Here is an 18746-nt window from a genome sequence, read left to right as displayed (position 1 = left end):
TAACACGCAGCTATATATCTCTTTTTTCTTTTTTTTTCTATTTTCTGTTTTTTTTTATTTTATGACACAACTCCTTGATAACACGGCCAACAGAAAATGCGAAAGCACCACAAACCTAACGAGTAGCCTGCCGAGCGGTAAAACTAGTATCTTCTGGGGAAGTTCCTAGCCACTTATATCGAAAGGCTATGTCTATGGTTGGGAACAAGCACACTGTACGCTATGTGGACTCGGAGTAACAAAAACTGAAACTAGATGATAGCGGAAACTCAAACCCTAACAATACTAGATGGAAGAAAAAGATACGCAAAAACAACTACGAAAAGCAACTAAAACTCGAAATTAGTGCAATCTAAGGTTATGGATAACCCTAACACTAACTTTTTATGGCTTTTTCTGGATAGGAAACACTCACAACTCAACTATGGGGTGGATTGTGGATGACTTACCGAGGGAACCCGAGAATCTGATACCAAGATGATAAGGGGTGGTCCGATCTTCTCAGTAAGCAACGGTGGTGATGATGATCACGGGGTGATAGCAGCGGAGGAACACGACAATGTAGTGGATGATAACTTGTATGACGCAACGAGATCTCTCGATTGGTCCCTGTCGCCAATGCAACAGCTCTCAACCCTGCAAGATATTCGAAACTTCACACACTTGCGCACGTTGCCGCCGACCACGAAGCGGTAAGTTGCAATCTACTAATTCCCAATGAAAGAACAGATCACACAAGACTTTCAGATCTACACAATATCAAGCAATATGGTGTAGGGATTTAATAGTTTTGCAAAGCAAACAACTGAGAACTAGGGTTTATCTTAAACGTGGTCTCAAGCAACTTTGGGGGCGTCCTGGGCACTTATATAGGCGTCCGGGACAACCTCAGGTCGAAAAAGTACGAGAATAACCGACCCAGAATAGATCTGGTCGAGACAGACTCGGACACGGCCGGTCTGGGGGCCGGTCGACCGGGCCTGGGACCGGGCTGGCTGGTTCAAACCAGGCCAGGGACCGGGTTGCAACCGGGCGGGTGAATTTTCACGCAGTAACCCTCCCGGTTGGCATTAGCGTAGCGCCCGGTTAGCGCCGGGGTGGATCCGACGTGCCGCCTGGTCGGACCGGGCCACGGACCGGGCGTGGCGGCCGGTCTGACCGGGTGCTAGGCCAGCCTGGACTTCGTCTTCTCCTCTCGCGCATGCCTCCTGCTCCTCCCTCGCGCGTCCATGAGATATCTTCATGTCCAGTTCCTTATCCAGCTCCACGTCCATCTTCATGTCCAGCTGCTCCTCTCCTCCTCGTGCGATGCTTGTCTCCTCTTCATACCTGATGATACATAAGTAATAGGACTTAGGTAGTATAAAGTTCTGATCAATCAAAGTATCGTTTAGGAACAAGTTCACCTGTTGTTTAAGTAGCTTCGCACGAGCTCTTGTAATAGGTCCAATCCAAACTTCATTGGACTTGAGCTTCACAGCAGGTTCATCTTTATCTTGTAATGACGGAGGTGGTAGTGTGGTAGGGATATCCTCATCAGTCTTCCTGGGAGACCTGTCGCTGACTAGGGAGGACAGTGCGGTCCACCAGTCAGAGCCCAGTGGCCAGGCGACAAGACGGATTGATGGCGTCTTGTCGCAAGCTACTGTGCGCTGTACCCGCTACGACATCTCTTGATCGTGCGCGCCAGAATTTACCCGTTCACCACATTTTCACCATTCTTTCCTCACATGTGGAGTCCCCCCTTGAGATATAAAAGGAGGATCCGGTGTGAGTTAGAGAGTTAGGCTTGTGGGAAGGATAAGAAAAAATCTATAACGAAGGCGAAGGAAGGGGAGTCTCAGCTCCTCGTGTACATTGATCAAGCTTAAGGAGACCAGACATGCATTATGTAGGGGTTTCGCATCTTGCACCCTAAACCTAGGTAAAAAGCTTGTGTTTATGTGTTGTGCCCGATCAACGTTATTGCGCCTAGTGCCCATCTACCAAACAAAAAAAAGGGTGCAATCCCTTGGTCTCCTCCGTCTTGTGGACGCGACACGCTCCTCCAAAAGAAGACCACGTCCTAACGACTCGGCTTGAGAACCTCTCACATGGCGCCTAAGCCATCCCCAAATGATTTAGCCATGACATCCTCCTCTGACAAGACATGAGAGATGCCCAGGGGCCTGCAAGAATTGTAGTTCGACATCATCGATATTAGGATGTCGTGATTTCTGGTGCAGTAGGGCAATCACCCCGCCTGAGAGGGGGTGCATGACACCATCTAGGCAAAACAAGAAGACCAACCTGACATGAGCGTTCGTTGAAGGACCCGGGCCACACTGACATGCGTTTCTCATCTCTCATCCCCTTGGATAACCCCGCTGGGTGAGACCCTTCCTGCAGCAGCGCCAAGCACCGCTCGGTATAGTCGAAGATGACTTGCCTCGCCATTTGGCCACGGTCACGGAAACAGCCGGTCCACTCCATCATTGGTTCAAAGTCCGTGTCTCGAGAGTCCAACTCCTCCCATGCATCGATGTGGATGATGAGAGACAAAGGCTCCAAGAAACAGTCGATGAACATGGTGAAGCAAACGTATATAACATAACTACTGAAGCCATTCCTCCGACTTAGTCCTCATGTCACACCAGATCTACTCCTCAGAGAATTCTTCTCACAAGCAAAAGATCGACACCTCCAAAGAGGACCCCAGTCGTATCAACGAAGGGGTAGAAGAAGTGGCAGTAGAGCGCCACCGAAGGCATGACACGTACAAAGTCCTCACACGGATGACGGAAGACTGACAACGACAGTCTAAGGATGTAGTTGCACTAGGTGGAGTGCATATGTGGCCACCCGTGGGAAATTCTGTCAATGGGGCACCATCCCCGCCAATAGGAAGCAAATGAAGTGGTGGCATCAAGCTTGGTCAGGTGTTTCGTGAAGAAAGAGGCGGGCTGGAGCATGGTCTCCCTCCCTAGCTCGTGCCCTTTGCGGGTCACGAATTTTGCACCTGCTTGAGCCTCTTCTCACATGTCATGTCTGGAGTAAAGAACACCAGTGAAAGGAGCATCGTCAGCTCATTCTCCATCTCCTCTTCATAATTGGGGGCCTCCTTTCCAATCTGCTTCACAGTAACGGCGGGCCTGTGGTTGGATGCCGTGGCTAGGAGTAAAAGGTGGCAAAGATGGGTGGGGGTGGCGAGGCGAAAGACGGTGGAAGAAGCGGCACGTAGAGAGAAGGAAGATGTAAATTAATTAGTTAGGCAGAGGATGGAGAAAAATGGGGAAAATGGGTGATGGTTCCATTCCTTTGGAGAACCCAGCTTTGGAAACCACGCCTCTCCCGATTCCTTCGGGCAGTTAATGTTGCAGTTGTCAGCCACAAGCTGGATAGTGTAGGTTCCCGAGCACGGAAACTTCTCGCATGTAGTCATGCACAATGAAGGTGTGCCCAGTTCAGGGGTCCCCACCTTTTGGGCATAGCCCCGACAACATCGACATTGCACTTACCATGGTTCGAGAGCTTCTATCATTTCGAAGGAAACCAGGGTTCCCTAGATCCACAAACTGTGGGTCGTGGACCTCCATCACTGAACTCGCCAAGGGCTATATGGCATTGACCAATGCATCCTGCTCCCCGAGAAGCCCTAGGCAGCTTGCGACAAGTCTCCCAAAGGCCCCTTTTCTGGGAATGATTCATTAATAGGGACGTGCTCCCCCAAGCCCTAGGAAGGGATGCATCAACTGTAAGTCAGCCTTGACTCCTTTACACGCGGACCGGTTCCAAGAGGACGGGACAACACAACCTCATTTTTATGCAATCAGGTTCATTGTTATCACCACCGAGGCGCTCTCGTAAGCATGCCAGTCCCCGTGATTAAAGTAGTTCTGACCCCAGAGAGAGATAGGGTTGTAGCCTAGGTATAACCGACATGACCTTATGTCTAGGTAGTGCAGAGGGACCCCTACAACCCTAACATGACCAGAAAGTACGAACCCTAGGAACAAAAGGCGGATGGACTCGAGGACCAAGGTTAGAAGGATAAGATAGTACAATGCCAATTCTTCAATGTTTTTCGCTTGGCACCAGTTTGCCAGCCTCTATGGTATCCCTTGAGCTATAAAAGTAGGACCATTGCCATAGAAGAGAGGGGAGGCTAAGGAGATCGGATCCGCATCACGTCAATCCACCCCGCTCGAAATCACCAAGTATGAGAGTCCAAGCTTCCTCCTTGCCTAGGAACCTCGGCAAGGAGGATTCTCCCAGTTCATCTATGTAATCGAGTTCATCCCTTGGGAAATATCAGGGAAGCAAGAAGTAAGGCTCTTAGCATTGGGGTAGCCTAAACCTGGTTAAAATATTTCGTGTGTTTGAAGGTTGAACCATATAGAGCTTACTTGCCTCCCCTCCACCGAACAAATAAAGGAGGTAGCAATACAATTTGTGTCCTTGTTCCCTCACACGACAATTTGAACTTTTTTATCAAGGTGTTGGTATAGTCTTAGTGCACATATTTTGGGTACTAGCCCATGTAGGAAAATATTTCAAATTTGTTTTAAAAAATGATATGTTTGGAAGAAAAAAAACTAGAAAATATGAGGGACCTAGTCCAAAGTAGATAGTGAATATCTTTTCATATTTTGGCTATATATATATTTCCTAGGGATCATGCCCTAATTTTTTTAGAATTTTTAGAGTTATATAATATATGGTTCCTTTGTAAAGCTTCAAACTATAGGTTTTCTTAAAATAGAAGAATAAGATATTTTTGGAGGGTATTATTTTTGGTAAGATATTTTGTGGATCAACTCATAACATCACACCAAATGTGAAAGTGATCAAATGCCAAAATTCGGAAGCTTGTCCATGGTTTGAGAATTTAGGAAATAGGGAAAAATGGAAATTCATAAATTGAGGAAACCAAATGATTTCATAAAATTTAAAGAGATCCAAAACTAAGGGTATTATAGGAGGCGAGTGACCCTAACCCTTCAGCCATACCCACAAACGAGCGAAACAAATTGGTTGGATTCGACTAGGGTCAAGAAGGGGCGGCGGCACACAAATTCCCCGGCGTAATCGCAGGTTATTACTATGATCATCCCCATCCATGTCCCAACTATCCTCCTCCCTCCTTCCTATCTCCCCCCTCCAGCTAGCTAGCGCTGGTTTCCCCATCCATCGCTCGCCGATGTGATCCCCATGTTGAGCAACTCCGTGAGGCCAATCTCCCCTGCTTGTGCCTCATGGAAGATCCCTCGGCCCTGCCTCTCCTATATGTCTTTGATGGTGTACCAACTAGAAACCTTATCCCCTAGAACCCTAAATCCCCTACTAGAATTTATTTGTTTTGTTTGATCTCTAATATGCAATTCACAAAGGAGTTAGTGTAGATTATGACATGTGCAACAACTGCAGTTCCCTGCTTCTTACTATAAATCCCCAAAACTGAAGCGAAACTTACAACTAAATTTTTTATGTTATGTAATTATTTGTACCTGTGATAGAATTTTTTTTTGCTATTGTGTATATTTTGTCGACCATTCTATACATGTCTTAGGACCAAAAAATTTATGAAAAATGTTTGCATAATGTTTACTGCATAATAATTCTTATACATGCATATGTTGTGCTTTTTTCAGACAAGTAGAACAAAGTAGAAATACCAAGATTTATGATCATATATATATATATATATATATATATATATATATATATATATAGGTCTGCTATTCTCGAACCGGTTCGAGAATAACTATTCTCGAACCCTTTCTGAACTTCCAAACTTATCGCATGCGAACTTCCCGTGATTCATCAGATTTCGTGTCCCACGTCCCGCTCGCGTCCCGCTCCCGCTTGCGTGTGAACTTCCTACGAGTCAACGAACCGTTTTGTGTCCCACCTCCCGCTCGCTACCCACCTCCTCCGTTCTCGCTCCCCACCCCTCCCTGCTCGCTCCCGAGCTCCTCCCTGCCGATTTCCTCCCTTGCTCGCTGCCGATCTCCTCCCTTTGCTCGATGCGTCTCTTAGAACTTCGGCGACGGTGGCCGCTCATCTCCGTGCTCGTGTCCGACGCTCCATCGACGAATTTGTTCTCCACTGGTGCATCGCAGATCGTCGATGTCTGCGGCACAGTTTCTTCTATGCTAGCCGGACACAGCTCTTATCTTTTTTATCTTGAGCTGCAGATTTGTTTTCTGATGGCCGTCGCACAGCTTCGGCGTTCTTCTACGTGAAATCCTCGAGGTTCATGGCTCCGCCTTTCTACTCTCGCGCATTGTTTGTCTTCGGTAATGGTATTGGGTCTCTCTCCCCTGTAGGTTTTTGTTTTGATAGGTTTGCTTGATCCTTATCCACGAATTTTGTTTTCAAAGATCTATGTTCTTGCTTAGTTCGCTTTTTGCGTATGCTTGTGTAGTTATGTTTTTCTCAGTTGATGCAGTGATGATGCGGTGGTGTTCATGCTTACACTTTGATGTAGTAACAGAATACAGATAATGTTTGGCATCTGTGGGTTTTTTCGTAGCTTACAAGTCTCTGTTCTGTTTTTCTTTACCAGCAGTGAATGTTTTTTGTTGTTATAACAAATGAACTTCTTTAACTTTATGATGTGAACTACCGAAATGCATGAACTTTGTCAATTGCATGTTTGATTTTCATCATCCAGATAAGTTGGGGCCTCTATTTCTCATGTAAATCTACATCGAGCATGTATGTATTTCTCTGTTTGTAAGTTGTGAACTTCCCATTAATGTACAATCCAATTGTTGTATTTTCATTTTTCCATTCATACGCATGTTTTTATCTTTTTTTACCTGAAAATGAACTGCTGTTACTTTATTACGTGAACTACTGTCAGTTTACTTCTGGTATTCTATTTCTTTAACTCCATGTATAAATTAACCAGTGTTAATTATTTTTTTATGCTTGTACATACATTTTAAGTATAATGTTTTAAAGGAGGGGGGTTGGGGGGGGAACCCCCTCCCATACTAGGAAATGAATAAAAGGTTTTTTAATAAATGTTTAAAATAGAGTAAAGTACATTTTTTAAGATGAGTGAACTCCTTGCGTTTACAGAAGTGCACTTCGTAATTGTGGTGGGGAACTCCTACCCGCCATATTAGGAAATCAATTAATATTTTTAAAACATACTCAAATACCTTTTTTCAAGTTGAGTGAACCCTTGACGTGTTTTCAAGTGCACTTCGTAATGGTTGTGGGGTCAGTGCGGGTGTGACCCTCCCATCCTATAATTTTTCCTTTTTTTTAGACAAAGTGAATCGCAGTCGCAGTTTCATGTGAACTTCCTGTCGTTTCTATCTGACTAACAAAGGTAACGTTTCAGTGTTTTTTTTATTGTTGCCTCTTTTTTTTAATATAATTTTGCTGCAGTTATTTCCCAACTCCTCTTTTTACTCCGCTTGTCTGCGCCTTCGCCTTCTCTCTCGCCACTTCCCACTCGCAGGCGGACATTCCGAAACTGCTACATCCTCTCTGCAATGGCGGCGGCGCTCTAGGTAACTGCTGCCCCCCGCATGGTTTGCTCTCCCCCGTCCCCTGTTCTTATTCCTTCGTTCTATTCTAAACCCTAGGTCCGCTGCAGTTTCCTCGTCCTCGCCGTCTTCGGTGTTTGCCGGCGATATTTCCCCGTTCGGCCGGCGGTTGGAACTCTGGCCGCTCCTCTGATTCTTCTCGCGGTGGTTCTACTTCGTCCCAGATGGGCTGGTCGTCTTCAATTTTTGGTTTGGGAGTCCGTTCCTCTTTCTATTTCTCTGTGTGATGGATAAAGGATGCTTCGACTAGTGGTGGAGGTTTGTTTTCGGTTTTGTAATTTTACTACCCATAAATTCATGATTTTCTTGCATTTTCAAAAATAAAATAACCATGTTTTGTTCGGTCCTATGACTGGCCCATTTATTTTTGTTCTAGGGTTTGCTTTCTGTTGGCTTTTTTTCTGTGTTATAATTCCCTGTGGTCACCATTTAGTGTTCTATCTATTTATCTGTTTTCTGTATAGCACATGTTATGAACTACTTGTCATTAATTGAACTCACTATATTAATTATGTTCATTCTTCCTATTTATAGTTTTTATTTTCATGTAGAGGCTGTTTTTTTAAGTGAATCATGAAATTAACATTTTGCTGCACATAGGAAGTATAAGTCTGAACATGAATTTTTTTCTTATGTTTTTGACATTGAACTTTTTTGTTTTTTGTATTTTTTAGGGAAGGTATTTGATCATGTTGATGATTGTGGTGATGTTGTGTTTTCTGGTTTGGGGAATCTACCTTCTAATATGACAGATGATGCTGATGAGTCAGGTTAGCAACATACATATGTGAACCTCACAAACATTTTATAGTGAACTTCCTTTTCCTGCAATCCATACAAGCTTTTTTGTTTACATGTCCTCTTTTTTGTGTTTTTTGTTTGTGTTATGCAGCTGACCAGACTATAAGAGAATCTCTGGACTTGCTGAACCAGGATTTTGCTGCATATTCTGCTGTCAGTTTACCGCGTTTCTTAGATCCCCCTGTATTTGACAGGACTCCTGTTGTGGAGAAGGGTAACATGGGCAGCCCTGTCTTTGATTATACTCCTCTGCGGCAAGTTCTTGAATCTGAAACAGTTGAAGCTACACCTGTGATGGAAGAAACCCAATCTCAATCTGTGGCTGGTACTCAAGTAGTTACTCAGGATTATATGGTGGAAGAACAGCTTGCGAAGGAAAAGGAGAGACAAGCTGCTAAATTAGCTCAGCACCAGGAGAAACTTACTACATATTACCGGAAATATCCTGCGAAAGCAAAGTCTGCTAAGGGTACTGCCGTTGTCCATGATGTTGCACGTGATGACGAGGCTGCTGAAACCACACGTGATGAATGTGGTGCTGAAACTGTTCCTCCTAAAGTGAGGAAAGAAAGGGTTGTTTGCAGGAAGGTAAAAGAGAATTCACCTTTGGGAAAAGCTGCTGCTGCTGCTGCCCAGGCCAGAGATCATGTGCAGCAGACATACGCCCCAGGTGCCATTCAAGAAGATGTTGCTGCTGACAAGGTTATTTCTTTTATGTTCTGATACGTCTCCAACGTATCGATAATTTCTTATGTTCCATGCTTGTTTTATGACAATACCTACATGTTTTGTTCACACTTTATGTCATTTTTATGCGTTTTCCGGAACTAACCTATTGACGAGATGCCGAAGTGCCAGTTCCTGTTTTCTGCTATTTTTGGTTTCAGAAATCCTAGTAAGGAAATATTCTCGGAATTGGACGAAATCAACGCCCATCATCTTAGAATTGCACGAAGCTTCCAGAACACCCAAGAGCCACCAGAGGGGAGCCCTGTGGGCCCCACACACCAGGCTGGCGCGGCCAGGGGGTGGGCCGCGCCCCCTACTGTGTCGGCGCCTCGTCAGCCCTCCGACTCCGCCTCTTCGCCTATATAAAGGTCCCTGACCTAAAACTTCGATACGAAAAAGCCACGGTACAAGAAACCATCCAGAGCCGCCGCCATCGCGAAGCCAAGATCTGGGGGACAGGAGTCTCTGTTCTGGCACGCCGCCGGGACGGGGAAGTGCCCCCGGAAGGCTTCTCCATCGACACCACCGCCATCTTCATCATCGCTGTTGTCTCCCATGAGGAGGGAGTAGTTCTCCATCGAGGCTAAGGGTTGTACCTGTAGCTATGTGGTTCATCTCTCTCCTATGTACTTCAATACATTAATCTCATGAGCTGCCTTACATGATTGAGATTCATATGATGATGCTTGTAATCTAGATGTCATTATGCTAGTCAAGTGGATTTTACTTATGTGATCTCCGGAGACTCCTTGTCCCACGTGTGTAAAGGTGACAGTGTGTGCACCGTGTGGGTCTCTTAGGCTATATTTCACAGAATACTTATTCACTATTATGAATACCATAGTGAAGTGCTTATTTATATCCCTTTATGATTGCAATGTGTTTCATATCACTATTCATCTATGTGCTACTCTAGTGATGTTATTAAAGTACTCTATTCCTCCTGCACGGTGTAATGGTGACAGTGTGTGCATCGTGTAGTACTTGGCGTAGGTTATGATTGTAATCTCTTGTAGATTATGAAGTTAATTATTGCTATGATAGTATTGATGTGATCTATGCCTCCTTCATAGTGTGATGGTGACAGTGTGCATTCTATGTTAGTACTTGGTGTAATTGCAATGATCTATCATGCACTCTAAGGTTATTTAGATATGAATATCGAATATTGTGGAGCTTGTTAACTCCGGCATTGAGGGTTCGTGTAATCCTACGCAATTAGTGGTGTTCATCATCCAACAAGAGAGTGTAGAGTATAGCATTTATCTATTTATTCTGTTATGTGATCAATGTTGAGAGTGTCCACTAGTGAAAGTATAATCCCTAGGCCTTGTTCCCAAATACTGAAATCGCTGCTTGTTTACTGTTTTACTGCATCTGTGCTGCCTGCAATATTATCACCATCAACCACACGCCAGTTGTAGCATCAAGTATTTTCTGGCGCTGTTACTACTGCTCATATATATTCATACCACCTGTATTTCACTATCTCTTCGCCGAACTAGTGCACCTATACATCTGACAAGTGTATTAGGTGTGTTGGGGACACAAGAGACTTCTTACTTTGTGGTTGCAGGGTTGCTTGAGAGGGATATCTTTGACCTCTTCCTCCCTGAGTTCGATAAACCTTGGGTGATCCACTTAAGGGAAAACTTGCTGCTGTTCTACAAACCTCTGCTCTTGGAGGCCCAACACTGTCTACAAGAATAGAAGCACCCGTAGACATCAAGCACTTTTCTGGCGCCGTTGCCGGGGAGGAAAGGTAAAAGGTACTCACACTCCGGATCTCGGCTACTAAGCTATTTTCCGGCGCCGTTGTAGGTACTCGAAGCTATTTCCTTTAGATCCTGCAATTGCATCTTTTTGTTTCTTGTTTTACACTAGTTTTACACTAGTTAAATGCCAGTGCACGCTTTCTAGGGCTTGGTGGCAGGTTACAATTGGTGAATTATGTTCTCTCTTCACTCTCCACATATTATATGTGTACATTGAAATTACATAAAACCTTCATTAAATTTTGTGATCGGGCTCGAAGGCACTGCTTATGGGCTAAAAAATCCGATGATGGAGTTGTTTCGTGTCACTCCCTAGCAGCATGGTCGATGGTCTGCAGACCTAAGAAGAAAGGTGGCCTGGGCATTATAAATTTGGAACTCCATAACAAGGCCCTTCTTCTAAAACAGCTACACAAATTTTATCTGAAGGCTGATATCCCCTGGGTTCGCCTTGTCTGGTCGCTATATGGTAACTCTGTGCCACATGCTCGTAAATCCACTGGATCTTTTTGGTGGAGAGACGTGATGAGCCTCTCGGATGCATATCGTAGCATCACTACCTGCGGTATTAAGAGTGGTCAGTCGGTGTTATTCTGGAAGGATTTTAGGATTCATGATCAAAATCTTTGTGATGTCTTCCCGAGGCTTTTCTCTTTTACCTTGAATGAAGACTTGTCTGTCAAGGAGTATTTGAATTTGGGCCATCTGCAAGATATATTCATGCTGCCACTATCCATCGAGGCGCATGAGGAGTTTCAGTCTATGTCGCTTTTGGTGGCCGACACACAGCTCGTTGAGAATGAGCCAGATGGACGCAGATTTGCATGGGGGAGCCCTCACTATACGGCTGCCAAATATTATCAGTTCATATTTGCACCTCTACCACAGGATACTACCATTGGATATATTTGGAAGTCAAGAGCTCTCCCAAAATTAAAAGTCTTTGATTGGCTTCTTTTCATGGATCGGTTGAACACAAAGGATATGATGGCCCGTCGTCATTGGAACGTGGAAGGAGGTACTGATTGTGTGCTATGCTCCTCTGCACAACTTGAATCGAGAGACCATTTGTTTTTTGAATGCTCATTTGCGAAAGAATGTTGGAACACTATAAACATTCAGTGGGATTTGACTGCCCCCATCTCGCGAAGAATTGTGCTAGCTTCGGAGGCCTTCACTGGGCCGTGCTTTATGGAGGTGATTTCATGTGCAGCTTGGAATATTTGGAAGGAAAGAAATGAGTTCATTTTTCAAGGAGTAACTCCTTCTCTGGCTAGGTGGCGGGTGAGATTTCAAAGTGACCTTTCGGTCCATCAATACAGAATAAAAACTGCTACCGTTCAACCTCTCCTTGAATGGTTGCAGAATAGTTTTGTTTAGGTTGTTCTCTGTTTAGATTTTCCTGTTTTGAGAGCCTCCTTTCCTCTCTTTCCTTCCCCTCATCTCTATGTAATTCTGTTAAACTTTGTTAGGTCTGTTTGACCATCCTTTATATAAAAAAAAGAAAATCTACACCGTAGGGGCTTCCCCTACGGTCCTGTTCTTCAAAAAAAAAATGGGAAGCAACATGGAGCTTTTTATTCTTTTTCCTGAGTTAAGACATGGATGGTTTGATGTGAAAATTAGAAAACCCATGGAACATATTAGTATGAACACTTTGAATACCATTGTTGCTAATGATATGGAAAATTCTAAGCTTGGGGAAGCTGGTTTTGATGAGCATGATCTTTTTAGTCCCCCAAGCATTGAGGAGAAAATTTTCTTTGATGATACTTTGCCTCCTATTTATGATGATTATAATGATAGTAGCCTTTTGGTGCCGCCTGTTATGGAGGATAAATTTGATTATGATTACAATATGCCTCCTATATTTGATGATGAGAATAATAATGATAGCTACTTTGTTGAATTTGCTCCCACTACAACTAATAAAATTGATTATGCTTATGTGGAGAGTAATAATTTTATGCATGAGACTCATGATAAGAATGCTTTATGTGATAGTTATATTGTTGAGTTTTCTCATGATGCTACTGAAAGTTATTATGAGAGAGGAAAATATGGTTGTAGAAATTTTCATGTTACTAAAACACCTCTCTATGTGCTGAAATTTTTGAAGCTACACCTGTTCTATCTTCCTATGCTTGTTACTTTGTTCTTCATGAACTTGTTTATTTACAAAACTCCTATGCATAGGAAGTATGTTAGGCTTAAATGTGTTTTGAATTTGCCTCTTGCTGCTCTCTTTTGCTTCAAATACTATTTCTTGCGAGTGCATCATTAAAACTGCTGAGCCCATCTTAATGGCTATAAAGAAAGCACTTCTTGGGAGATAACCCATGTGTTTATTTTACTACTGCACTTTTATTTTATATTTGAGTCTTGGAAGTTGTTACTACTGTAGCAACCTCTCCTTATCTTAGTTTTGTTGCATTGTTGTGCCAAGTAAAGTCTTTGATAGTAAGGTTCATACTAGATTTGGATTACTGCGCAGAAACAGATTTCTTGCTGTCACGAATCTGGGCCTAATTCTCTATAGGTAACTCAGAAAATTCTTCCAATTTACGTGAGTGATCCTCAGATACGTACGCAACTTTCATTCAATTTGAGAATTTTCATTTGAGCAAGTCTGGTGCCTCAATAAAATTCGTCTTTACAGACTGTTCTGTTTTGACAGATTCTGCCTTTTATTTCGCATTGCCTCTTTTGCTATGTTGGATGGATTTCTTTGTTCCATTAACTTTCAGAAGCTTTGGGCAATGTCCAGAAGTGTTAAGGATGATTGTGTCACCTCTGAACATGTGAATTTTTGATTATGCACTAACCCTCTAATGAGTTTGTTTTGAGTTTGGTGTGGAGGAAGTTTTCAAGGATCAAGAGAGGAGGATGATACAATATGATCAAGAAGAGTGAAAGCTCTAAGCTTGGGGATGCCCCGGTGGTTCACCCCTGCCTATTTCAAGAAGACTCAAGTATCTAAGCTTGGGGATGCCCAAGGCATCCCCTTCTTCATCGACAAAATTATCAGGTTCCTCCTCTTGAAACTATATTTTTATTCGGTCACATCTTATGTACTTTACTTGGAGCGTCTGTGTGCTTTTGTTTTCATTTTTGTTTGGTTTGAATAAATTCATGCTTGTGTGGGAGAGAGACACGCTCCGCTGGTTCATATGAACACATGTGTTCTTAGCTTTTAATGTTCATGGCGAAGGTTAAAACTGCTTCGTTCATTGTTATTCGGTTGGTTAAGGAAATTTTGCATGTGGTAGTGGTATAATGAAACACTTGCATAATCTTGTAGATCATTGAGCTTTGATAACTTGATTCTTTGCAAACGTTTTGAGGTATTTAGATGGTAAGGCTTGCTGGATAAATAAGTTAAAATTAGTAGTGGATTGTTGTCTTTAAGCTTGTGTCGTACTACAAACTCTATTTAAATAGTTGAAGGTGTAGTTGGACTTGATAGCTTTCCATGTCTGAGAGTTCATCGTAATAACTAAGTTGTGCTGAAGGTTGAGGGAGCTAGCGGGGTACTTGTGCCACCGTGAACGGCCCTCCTTGGAGTAAATTTTAATCATGCTCTTAATGTTGAACCTGCTAGTTGTTTGCAATAAGCTTGTGAGTTCTTTTTGACTAATGTTAAGCTACGGTTTTTGGCACTTCCACCATCCACATTTGCTAGCCTCTTCGGTACTGTGCATTGCCTTTTGCTCACATTGAGAATTGTGCATACTTTGCCGGTACATCCAAACCCGTGGGAGGACTTTCTCTTGTTCTCCTACACATAAGCCCATACATCTCCTCAAAACAGCCACCATACCTACCTACCACAGCATTTCCATAGCTGTTCCGAGATATATTGCCATGCAATATCCATTTTACATTACATGTCATGTTGTCATTTATTATTTATATATTGCTTTGCATGATCATATACAGCTGATGTGTGGTTTACCCATGTTACGCTAGATCATTGCACATCCTGCTACACTGGTAGAGGCATACAGTTTCATACATCATGTTTTATTCATTATGAGTTATTTGTACCAAAAAGTGTGTTGTCATATTAGGATGTTGCCCCCTAAAAGTGAAAAGAGCCATGGGGGCCATCAAAAAGAGAAAAAGAAAAGAAAGAAGAAATAGAAAACAAAAAGAAAACAAAAAAAAGAGAATAAAGAAAAAAGGGGGCAGCATTACTATTTTTTATCCACACTTGTGCTCACGTTTTAGCACCTGCAGTATTCATAGTCATCATTTGTGCTCATGTTTAGCACCTATATTCCATATGAGAGAGTTTTCATGTTTTACTAGTATAACTATGTGGGGAATTTACACTATAGAACTTGGGTTGTATATTCCAATGATGAGCCTCCTCAAAAGTGCTCTAGGTCTTCATGAGCAACCAAGTTGGATGCACCCCCACTAGTTCCATTGGAGAGCTTTCATACACATATAGCTCTATGTGCATCCGTTGCATGGCAATCACTACTCCTTGCATAGCTTTGATCATAAGGCTTCCTCTTGTCTAATGGTCACTTATAGCTTTGCAAGCCTTTCTTCCATTTGGCCTTCCAAACCCCCATTAACGTTCTTTATGCCATAACATCCTGGTGCTAATACCAAATGCTTGCGCTCACCAGTTGAGTAGACTTCGAAACAGTTGATTCATGACATTCATGTTTATGTTTACTTGACTGAATCCTTCTTATGTTGTGAAAATTTACTTGATGCTTGGAATGAAGGATAGAACTTCTACGCTGAATACTTAACACATCGTTAATGAACTTTGTACAGTTTCATGTCTTTGAAGCAATAGTTCATGAACACTTCTAGCTTGTTTAACTCTTGCATTATCATCTCTTATATCAATATAGACATTTGCTTTGAGTGTTTTGATGTCAGTTCATATGCTTTACATTATTATTGGATCAAGATTATGTTGGTAGCATGTCACTTCAGAAATTATCTTTGTTATTGTTTACCTACTCGAGGACGAGTAGGACCTAAGCTTGGGGATGCTAATACGTCTCCAACGTATCGATAATTTCTTATGTTCCATGCTTGTTTTATGACAATACCTACATGTTTTATTCACACCTTATGTCATTTTTTATGCGTTTTCCGGAACTAACCTATTGACGAGATGCCGAAGTGCCAGTTCCTGTTTTCTGCTGTTTTTGGTTTCAGAAATCCTAGTAAGGAAATATTCTCGGAATTGGACGAAATCAACGCCCAGCATCTTAGAATTGCACGAAGCTTCCAGAACACCCAAGAGCCACCAGAGGGGAGCCCTGTGGGCCCCACACACCAGGCTGGCGCGGCCAGGGGTGGGCCGCGCCCCCCTACTGTGTCGTCGCCTCGTCAGCCCTCCGACTCCGCCTCTTCGCCTATATAAAGGTCCCTGACCTAAAACTTCGATACGGAAATGCCACGGTACGAGAAACCATCCAGAGCCGCCGCCATCGCGAAGCCAAGATCTGGGGGACAGGAGTCTCTGTTCCGGCATGCCGCCGGGACGGGGAAGTGCCCCAGGAAGGCTTCTCCATCGACACCACTGATACGTCTCCGACGTATCGATAATTTCTTATGTTCCATGCCACATTATTGATGTTATCTACATGTTTTATGCACACTTTATGTCATATTCGTGCATTTTCTGGAACTAACCTATTAACAAGATGCCGAAGTGCCGATTCTTTGTTTTTTCTGCTGTTTTTGGTTTCAGAAATCCTAGTAAGGAAATATTCTCGGAATTGGACGAAATCAAAGCCCAGGGGCCTATTTTCTCACGAAGCTTCCAGAAGTCCGAAGGAGAGACGAAGAGGGGCCACGGAGGGGCCACACCCTAGGGCGGCGCGGCCCCCCCCTTGGCCGCGCGGCCCTGTGGTGTGGGGCCCCCGTGCCGCCTCTTGACCTGCCCTTCCGCCTATAAAAAGTCTCCGTGACGAAAACCCCAGCACCGAGAACCACGATACGGAAAACCTTCCAGAGACGCCGCCGCCGCCGATCCCATCTCGGGGATCCAGGAGATCGCCTCCGGCACCCTGCCGGAGAGGGGAATCATCTCCCGGAGGACTCTACGCCGCCATGGTCGCCTCCGGTGTGATGTGTGAGTAGTCTACCCCTGGACTATGGGTCCATAGCAGTAGCTAGATGGTTGTCTTCTCCCCATTGTGCTATCATTGTCGGATCTTGTGAGCTGCCTAACATGATCAAGATCATCTATCTGTAATTCTATATGTTGCGTTTGTTGGGATCCGATGAATAGAGAATACTTGTTATGTTGATTATCAAAGCTATGCTTGTGTGTTGTTTATGATCTTGCATGCTCTCCGTTATTAGTTGATGCTCTGGCCAAGTTGATGCTAGTAACTCCAAGAGGGAGTATTTATGCTCGATAGTGGGTTCATGCCTCTGTGAATCTGGAGGAGTGACAAGAACCACTAAGGTTATGGATGTGCTGTTGCCACTAGGGATAAAACATTAGTGCTATGTTCAAGGATGTAGTCACTAGTTACATTACGCGCAATACTTAATGCAATTGTCTGTTGTTAGCAACTTAATACCGGAGGGGGTTCGGATGATAACCTGAAGGTGGACTTTTTAGGCATAGATGCAGCTTGGATGGCGGTCTATGTACTTTGTCGTAATGCCCAATTAAATCTCACTATACTCATCATGATATGTATGTGCATGGTCATGCTCTCTTTATTTGTCAATTGCCCAACTGTAATTTGTTCACCCAACATGCTGTTCGTCTTATGGGAGAGACACCTCTAGTGAACTGTGGACCCCGGTCCAATTCTCTTTACTGAAATACAATCTACTGCAATACTTGTTCTACTGTTTTCTGCAAACAATCATCTTCCACACAATACGGTTAATCCTTTGTTACAGCAAGCCGGTGAGATTGACAACCTCACTGTTTCGTTGGGGCAAAGTACTTTGGTTGTGTTGTGCAGGTTCCACGTTGGCGCCGGAATCCCTGGTGTTGCGCCGCACTACATCCCGCCGCCATCAACCTTCAACGTGCTTCTTGGCTCCTCCTGGTTCGATAAACCTTGGTTTCTTTCTGAGGGAAAACTTGCTGCTGTGCGCATCATACCTTCCTCTTGGGGTTCCCAACGAACGTGTGAGTTACACGCCATCAAGCTCTTTTTCTGGCGCCGTTGCCGGGGAGATCAAGACACGCTGCAAGGGGAGTCTCCACTTCTCAATCTCTTTACTTTGTTTTTGTCTTGCTTAGTTTTATTTACTACTTTGTTTGCTGCACTAAATCAAAATACAAAAAAATTAGTTGCTAGTTTTACTTTATTTGTTATCTTGTTTGCTATATCAAAAACACAAAAAAGTTAGCTACTTGTTTTACTTTACTTAATATCATGCATGTTTTTATTTCACTAGTTTGGCATAATGGACAAGAATGAGCTTCTATTTCTATTTCCTGATTTAAAACATGGATTGTTTGATGCAAAAATTAAAAAACCTATGAAATCTTATTTGCATGCTGGTAGTAATATTAGTATGAACGCTTTGAACACCATTGTTGATAATAATATAAAAAGTTCTAAGCTTGGGGAAGCTGGTTTTCAAGATCTTTTTATTCCCCCAAGCATTGAGGAGAAAATTTACTTTGATGATACTTTGCCTCCTATTTATGATAATGATATTGGTCTTTTAGTACCGCCTGTTATGGAGGATAAATTTGATTATGATTACAATATGCCTCCTATATTTGATGATGAGAATAATAATGATAGCTACTTTGTTGAATTTGCTCCCACTACAACTAATAAAATTGATTATGCCTATGTGGAGAGTAATAATTTTATGCATGAGACTCATGATAAGAATGCTTTGTGTGATAGTTACATTGTTGAGTTTGCTCATGATGCTA

The sequence above is a fragment of the Lolium perenne genome, chromosome 6, assembly GCF_019359855.2.
Source record: "Lolium perenne isolate Kyuss_39 chromosome 6, Kyuss_2.0, whole genome shotgun sequence".
In the NCBI taxonomy this organism is placed as follows: domain Eukaryota; kingdom Viridiplantae; phylum Streptophyta; class Magnoliopsida; order Poales; family Poaceae; genus Lolium; species Lolium perenne.
The sequence above is the reverse complement of the archived record's forward strand: the minus strand, read 5'-3'. Positions refer to the sequence as shown.